Below are 8,922 nucleotides of genomic sequence, written 5' to 3' on the forward strand. Positions count from 1 at the left end.
CGGCATAGGGAGATCTTATATTTAACTATTACTACTACTGGGACACATTAAAGGTCATAAGTAAAAAAAAAAAAAATGATAGGACACCAATGTAATAACAGGCAATGTTAATAAACATATGTGCCGTGTACTATAGGTAGGCTTAAGCAAATCGGGTTGGGACTGCTCTATCCGAACCCGATTCATTTGAAAAGTTAGTTTAGAATATGCGCTCTGGGTTTGTGCCTCAGTTTGGCTTCAGATTTTGAAACAGTAATTCATGCGCAGAGCCGACTGTAATGTGACGTCACAGGCACAAGACTAAACAAGTCTTGCGTTACTTGTGATGAGAAGAACAAGGCCTCAGCAGAGCCAATATATTTTATTGTGGCACAGAGTGTATATTCCAAACAAATGTTTCAAACCAATTGGATTCAGATAGGCTTGAGCAAATCGGTTTGGACTGCTCTAACTATAGGCATTGTAAGAAGGAACAAGGAGCCGTCATTGACGGAAGATACGTGTCACCGAGGTTCCTGGCCTCGGTGAGGTAAGAACCGGATTTTCTTCCTGAAGTGTCAGTTCTGTAGTGCAGTCTGACACTTCAGCTGTCAGAATGGCTGTAAAGCCAATCCGGGCCAGTTCTTATTGGGAGCAGCCAAAGAGCAGGGTGGGTGGCTGTTCCCCACGGTTCCAGGCCGGGTTTTGGCTGGAATATAAAAACCCAGCCAGCATGTTCAGGTGGTGTGGATTATCCTCCATGACAGAGGAGCTGAGGAGTCTGTGGTTTGAGACACTGAGGGATCTGTTTGTGTGAGCCATAGGCTGGGGAAACAGGCCACTAAAGACTGCTGCGGACTCTGGGTGAAAATCATCTGCTGACCAGGTTACGTCTTTTGCACTGTGAACTTTGTGTGGTGTGAACAGACACCAAGACTGAACACTTTCTTTTGGCTTGTTTTCTGGCTATGTGTGAATAAACACTGAACTTTGATTTAAACCTTGTTTTTTGCCTCTGTACTGCGTCCGCTTACCCTGCCTACCAAAGCGAATCCCCACATTTGGTGTCGGATGCGGGCAGACGCAGTGAGGCAGGCCTGAAGGCCGAAAAGTTTTTGTTTATCCGGGCACAAGTGCATGTCCTACATTAAGCCGGCAAGGTTACGACCCGTATCCCCTGACAAAATGGAGGCGGTCGTGAAGGCCCTCGTGGAGGCTAACTTGCAGCAGCGGGAGGCTAACAAGCAGCAACAAGAAACGAACCAGCTGCTATTGCAACATGTGATGGCGTTGCAGGCGTCAGGAGCGTCCCAGAATGTCCACGATGCCCGGAAAGCTGTCCGCGCGGCGATTCCGAAGATGACCCCCTCGGATGACGTCGAGACCTATCTGGCGGTCTTCGAAAAAGTGGCCGTGAGGGAAAAGTTACCCCGAGATCAGTGGGCTGAGGTCGTTGCTCCGTTCCTAGCGTCCGGTCCCCAGCAAGTATTGTTTGATCTCCCCGATGATCAGGCGGCCGACTACCCGACAGTAAAAGGTGAGATCCTGGCGAGACTCGGGGTGAATGTATTGATCCGGGCCCAGAGGGTGCATCGGTGGGAATTTAACCCGGCTGAACCCGCTAGACCACAATATTATGATCTGCTGCACCGTTTGCAAAAATGGCTGCAGCCGGACATGTTGACTCCCACTGCTATGTTGGATCGGCTGTTGGCGGATGTGTTTTGGAGGGCTTTGCCGTACCCTCTCCAGCACTGGATCGGCCAGGTGTCTCCGAATAATGCCCTGGAGATGGTCGACCTGGTGGAGCGCTATGAGGCCACCAGAAATCTACAGGGGGGTTCTTTTGGGAGGGGGCCAGTCAAACCCCGGAAAACTCCGCCCCAGACCCGGCGGCCGGTGCCAGCTAGACCCGCCCGGGATGTACCCCCTGCCGACCTGAACCCGGTGGTCTGCTGGCGTTGTCAGGAGCCTGGACACATAAGGGCGGACTGTCCCCATCGGGGGGAACCCATGGACACCAACTATGGCTTCCGCCACTCATTATATGCCAGGATGTTGTGTGCCACAGGAACTTCAGAGACTATGGACAATAGCCACCTGTGCCAGGTGGAAGTGGGGGGCACTCTGGCGGTGGCTCTGCTGGATTCAGGGAGCCTGGTGTCCCTGGTAAGAGCTGCCCTGGTGCGGCCGGCTGAGTATACTGGCCGAAAAGTCGGTGTTGTTTGCATACATGGGGACTTAAAGGAGTATCCCACCGCCCGGGTCTCTCTGTCAATGGTGGCCGGCAGGTGGATGCATGAGGTGGCCGTCGCCACAAAGCTACCATATGAATTGATCATTGGGAGAGACTTCCCCGGGTTCCCGGCACTCTGGCCGGATACGAAAGTTACCCGGGAGACAGATGTACCCCTAGCAGAGTGGCCTGACTCAGGGGGGAGGCCAGAACCTTGGGAACCGGAGTCAGAAGGACCAGCTGTAGGGGTGACCGCCACTTCGGTGGAAGAGGGGGAGACAACCCCGTTAAGTGTGATGGTGGGAGACGTAGAGGATTTGCCGCCGGGTCCTGAGCTGGCAGACCTCAATGTCTCTAGGGATAATTTCGGTACAGCACAACACCAGGATCCGACTCTATCTCGAGCCTGGGAAAATGTGGTAGTAGTTGAGGGTGAGCCACAACAACCGGGGGCCGAATCTATGTTCCCCCGTTTTGTGGTTCAACAGGAGATGCTGGACCGGGTAAATAAACTACGGGGTGAACATATTGAACAGCTGGTGGTGCCCCAGGCATATCGCAAGCTCGTGTTGAAATTAGCCCACCAACATGTTCTTGGGGGACACCTGGGCCAGCAGAAAACACAGGACCGGATTTTACAGCGGTTTTACTGGCCCAGTGTGTTCAGAGAGGTAGAAGAGTTTTGCAAGTCTTGCCCAACCTGCCAGATAACCAGCCCCCAGCCACATTTCCGTAGTCCTCTGGTCCCTCTCCCGATTATTGAGGTTCCCTTCGAGCGGATCGCTATGGATCTTATAGGCCCAGTACCGAAGTCAGCTAGAGGGCACCAGCACATCCTGGTCATCCTCGACTACGCCACGCGGTACCCGGAGGCGGTGCCATTGCGTCATACGTCAGCCAAACTCATAGCTAAGGAGTTAATGGAAATGTTTTCTAGAGTGGGTCTGCCTAAGGAGGTTCTAACTGACCAAGGGACCCCATTTATGTCCAAGGTCATGAGGGAACTCTGTAAGTTGCTCCAAATAAAACAGTTACGCACATCCGTGTATCATCCGCAAACGGATGGCCTGGTAGAGAGGTTTAACCAGACGTTAAAAAATATGCTGAAAAGAGTGGTGTCTAAGGATGGGAGGGACTGGGACCTTCTTCTGCCCTATCTCATGTTCGCAGTGCGAGAAGTGCCCCAGGCCTCTACTGGGTTCTCGCCCTTCGAACTACTATACGGCAGACACCCTCGTGGTTTATTAGACGTCGCCAAAGAGGCGTGGGAACAACAAACCACACCGCACAAAAGTGTAGTTGAGTATGTCACCCAGATGCAGGGACGGATGGAAACAGTGTTACCTCTGGTTAGGGAGCATATGGAGGCAGCGCAGCGAGCCCAGAGTAGGGTCTATAATCGGCAGGCTCGGGTCCGAAACTTTAACCCGGGTGATCGGGTGTTGGTTCTGGTACCAACGGTAGATAGTAAGTTCCTAGCTAGGTGGCAGGGGCCCTACGAGGTACTAGAAAAAGTTGGACCAGTAGATTACAAAGTACACCAGCCAGGGAGGCGAAAGCCGGAGCAGGTGTACCATGTGAATCTGCTCAAGCCGTGGAAGGAAAGGGAAACCTGTACGGAAGACAGCCCACGACCAGGGTTCCTAGGGGAAGCGGTTTTGGCCCCTCAGTCTGAAGCAGGGGAAGCGGCTGTCACAGTGGAAATTGCTGACAGCCTCTCCTCTAAACAGGCTCAGGAAGCCAGGGAGTTCATTAGTCGGAATACGGATGTGTTCTCAGACCTCCCTGGACGCACGTCCGTAATCCGGCATGACATTGTCACTGAGCCTCAGGCGAAAGTCCGGTTAAAACCTTACCGGGTACCCGAGGCTAGGCGACAAGCCATCACGGAGGAAGTGCAGCTAATGCTCCAGCTGGGTGTCATCGAGGAGTCAAAAAGTGAGTGGGCCAGTCCGATAGTATTAATACCCAAGCCAGACGGGACGTTGCGGTTCTGTAATGACTTCCGCAAACTTAATGAGGTGTCCAAGTTTGACGCGTATCCCATGCCCCGAGTGGATGAGCTTATTGAAAAGTTGGGCCAAGCCCGGTATTTTTCTGTGTTGGACCTCACCAAAGGGTACTGGCAGGTACCCTTGACGGAGGCTGCCAAAGAAAAAACGGCTTTCGTCACGCCAGAGGGGCTGTATCAGTACAAGGTATTACCCTTTGGTCTACATGGCGCTCCCGCCACGTTTCAAAGGTTAATGGACATTGTACTCCGTCCACATCGTCGGTACGCTTCGGCGTACCTGGACGATATCGTTGTCCATAGCACCGACTGGGAAAGTCACTTACATAAAGTACAGGCTGTAGTGGACTCCCTTAGGAAAGCTGGCTTAACCGCTAACCCGAAAAAGTGCTCAATAGGGTTAGAAGAGACCAAGTACCTGGGGTATGTCATTGGGCGCGGAATGATCAAACCTCAGGTGAACAAAATTGAGGCAATTAGGAATTGGCCCCGACCTGTCACTACTCGGCAAGTAAAGTCGTTCCTGGGTATGGTGGGGTACTATATGAGGTTTGTCCCCAATTTTGCTACAGTCGCTGCACCATTGACAGGCCTTTTGAAGGGACGCAAGTCAGTGACGGTCCACTGGAATGAGCAGGCGGAAAAGGCTTTCTCCGCTTTGAAGTCGGCCCTGTGTGGGTCCCCGGTTTTGGTGACACCCGACTTCAAAAGGGAGTTTATAGTGCAGACCGATGCCTCAGAGGTAGGTCTCGGTGCTGTACTATCTCAAGATATTGACGGGGAGGAGCATCCCGTTGTCTTCCTCAGCCGGAAGCTCACCCCAGCTGAGACTAGGTACAGTATAGTGGAGAGAGAGTGCCTGGCCATCAAGTGGGCACTCGAGTCTCTCCGCTACTACCTTTTGGGGAGAAGGTTCCGTCTGGTGACCGACCACTCCCCCCTGAAATGGATGAGCCAGGCCAAGGAGAGGAATGCTCGAGTCACCAGGTGGTTCTTATCTTTGCAAAATTTTAAGTTTTCCGTGGAACACAGGGCAGGCAGGTTACAAGGAAACGCGGATGCCCTGTCCCGCGTACACTGTCTGGCAAGTGTTCACCCCCTCAGGGTTGAACAAAGGGGGGAGGTATGTAAGAAGGAACAAGGAGCCGTCATTGACGGAAGATACGTGTCACCGAGGTTCCTGGCCTCGGTGAGGTAAGAACCGGATTTTCTTCCTGAAGTGTCAGTTCTGTAGTGCAGTCTGACACTTCAGCTGTCAGAATGGCTGTAAAGCCAATCCGGGCCGGTTCTTATTGGGAGCAGCCAAAGAGCAGGGTGGGTGGCTGTTCCCCACGGTTCCAGGCCGGGTTTTGGCTGGAATATAAAAACCCAGCCAGCATGTTCAGGTGGTGTGGATTATCCTCCATGACAGAGGAGCTGAGGAGTCTGTGGTTTGAGACACTGAGGGATCTGTTTGTGTGAGCCATAGGCTGGGGAAACAGGCCACTAAAGACTGCTGCGGACTCTGGGTGAAAATCATCTGCTGACCAGGTGACGTCTTTTGCACTGTGAACTTTGTGTGGTGTGAACAGACACCAAGACTGAACACTTTCTTTTGGCTTGTTTTCTGGCTATGTGTGAATAAACACTGAACTTTGATTTAAACCTTGTTTTTTGCCTCTGTACTGCGTCCGCTTACCCTGCCTACCAAAGCGAATCCCCACAGCATATACATGTAATGGCCGCTATCCATGCCCACCGCTGCTCCACTCCTACTTGTGAACACTGCCTCTGCTTTAGAGATAAGTTAATAGATTCTAAACGAATGGGATTTATTACGAATTTCACAAAAATTCATCTAACAAACTAATCCTTCTAACCTTTTTTTTTTTCATACACACAAATGCATTGGGAACACTACACATTATATTCCAAATAAAAACATGAAGAAAAATACTTTAAATTTGTGTTGATCCTCTAAAATTTTTTTAAGAAAAGTGAGTATTAGACTGTTAAAAAAAATAGCAGTGTTTTTATTCTTCTTTACAACCTCAAACATTCACTATATAAACTGAAAAATGTTTGAAGATTTTGCTTTCCTTTGAATCACTTCACTAATATTTAGTTGTATAACCGCTGTTTCTCAGAACTGTTGTACATCGGTGTTGCTCGGAGTCAAGTTCTGGCCCCTGTGAACAGGTATTCCAGCCCAGGATGATTGGACTACATTCCATATTTCTTCTCTATTTCTTAGTTTTGCCTCAGAAACTGCATTTTTTATGTCACCCCAAAAGTCTTCTATTGGAGTAAGATCCGGGGATTGGGCTGGCCACTCCATAACGTCAATATTGTTGGTCTGGAACCAAGATGTTGCACATTTACTGGTGTGATTGGGGTCGTTGTCTTGTTGGAACACCCATTTCAAGGGCATTTCCTCTTCAGCATAAGGCAGCATGACCTCTTCAAGTATTCTGATGTATTCAAACTGATCCATGATCCCTGGTCTGCGATAAATAGGCCCAACACCGTAGTATGAGAATACTAGACCCCCGGCATAAGCAGAAAGTACCTGAAATGTTACCGAATTACCGGAAGTCGGAAAGGATGCAGCAGTTTCAAAATAAATTAAAAAGTATGCTTTACACAGCGTATAAGGGTGATGTCACAGCACAATGGGAAACTAACAGGGGAAGAGGTGAAAGTAATCCTCCTCCTACCACGACCATGCCGGCAAGGACAGGACGCTTTACAGACATGTTGTTGATGGAGGACATGCAGAGCTTTTTTAGTCCTACGCATCGCCACAGCCCTTCAGGGTCCACCCTCAGAGAACGACTCGACCAACAGGTAGCAGACTACCTCGCCTTAACTGCAGATATCGACACTCTGAGGAGCGATTAACCCCTTGACTACTGGGTGTGCAGGCTTGACCTGTGGTCTGAGCTATCCCAATTTGCGATAGAACTTGCCCCGCTTCAAGTGTCCTGTCAGAAAGGACCTTCAGTGCAGCAGGAGGTATTGTCACTGAGAAGAGAAGTCGCCTAGGTCAAAATAGTCTAGATTACCTCACCTTTATTAAGATGAATGAGGGATGGATCCTGAAGGGACTGACAATGGGCGATACATTCGACTAAAAAAGGCCTGATGACTGAGATGAGATGCCTTGGGCTAAAAATTGTCCACACGCTGCTGTATTTTATCTCTGAATGCCGGATGACTTGCGTGACTCATCCGCCACCAACTAAGGTTCAAGCCGTAATGTTTTAGTGCACTTTCTGCCTGGGAAACATCAATTTTTCTGGCCGCTGCTACAGCAGCGGCTGCAACAATACCTAGTTTTTCAGGCATGTGTACATGCCTAATTTTTCTGGCCTCTGGTGCTGCACTGTGGCTTCAAAAACCAAAAAAAAAAAAAAGGCACATACATGTGTCAATTCCCCTTTGTGATTGTTACCTTGTTTTGACGAAGGGGCTTGCGTATCACAATGAAGCGACCACCTCTATGAGTGTGTTGGCAATGGCAATGTTGGCACACCCCAGATGATAAGGTCGTTGCTTCATTGTGAACAGACCAAAACCGATCAGCCGGATAATTTTGCATAGAAAAAACATTCATTTTCTTTGTGATCATCTAAGGTGATCATTAAAGCGTACTAGGCCAACAATGGGCCCACACTGCAGAATCATTGTTTTCTGGGTCACTTAACTGTCACTGAACTACCTCAGCACGACCATAGGCTTTGAAAAACCCCCATCGCCTGCAATCTCCAAAATGTGCTCACAAGCACAGTCATCACTACACCAAGATTGACGCATAGAGGAATAAAATTTATGTCATGAGTGTGTCAACTATTGACAACTCTTTGTGGTTCTCTAAAATCTATTTCATACACGTCCCCTGATAGGGGACGTAACAGGGATTAAACTAATAAGAATAGTACTACTTAACACGCCGCTCATATCTGGTGGCACATTTGATTGCACGTGCAGTGCCCCAAATTTGAAGTAGGAGGACCGACCAAGCATCTTTTTCCATTTCCCAGTTCCTAAAATCTATGCCATATACACGTCCCCTGAGAGGGGACGTAATAGGGATTAAACTGATGGGAATAGTACTACTTAACACACCTTATAATAACGCAGAGAGAGGAGTCTGAAGAAGAGGAGTCAGTGGAGGAAGGTGGCTTTGAGGAGGTGGAAGACCAAACACAGCAGGCGTCCCAGAGGGCTTGTTGTCACTTTTGGGGACCCTTTGTGTTGTACGTGGCTGGGTGGAGGATGAGACCTTCAATGACATCAGTGAGGACAAGGAACGGGACATGACTAGCTTGGTATTCAACCTTGTGCAAATGGGGAGTTTGCGGTTGTGCAAATGGACTGTTTGTGGTTGTTTGCGGTGTGTTAAACAGGGAGTTTGGTCTGTCACTGTGAAGCAGGCGTAACCGTTACACTACCTGATCGATACAACATCATACCTGATGTTTTAAAGCACGTTATTCCAAACAATTTAGGAATGTTAGGTGATTTATGCCCTTTATGGATTAAAACCCGACTCTGCGTCAACTACGTAATTTTCCATGGGAGTTTTGCCATGGATCCCCCTCCGGCATGCCACAGTCCAGGCGTTAGTCCCCTTGAAACAACTTTTCCATCACTATTGTGGCCAGAAAGAGTCCCTGTGGGTTTTAAAATTCGCCTGCCCATTGAAGTCAATGGC

This window comes from Bufo gargarizans, chromosome 11, assembly GCF_014858855.1.
Source record: "Bufo gargarizans isolate SCDJY-AF-19 chromosome 11, ASM1485885v1, whole genome shotgun sequence".
Classification (NCBI taxonomy): domain Eukaryota; kingdom Metazoa; phylum Chordata; class Amphibia; order Anura; family Bufonidae; genus Bufo; species Bufo gargarizans.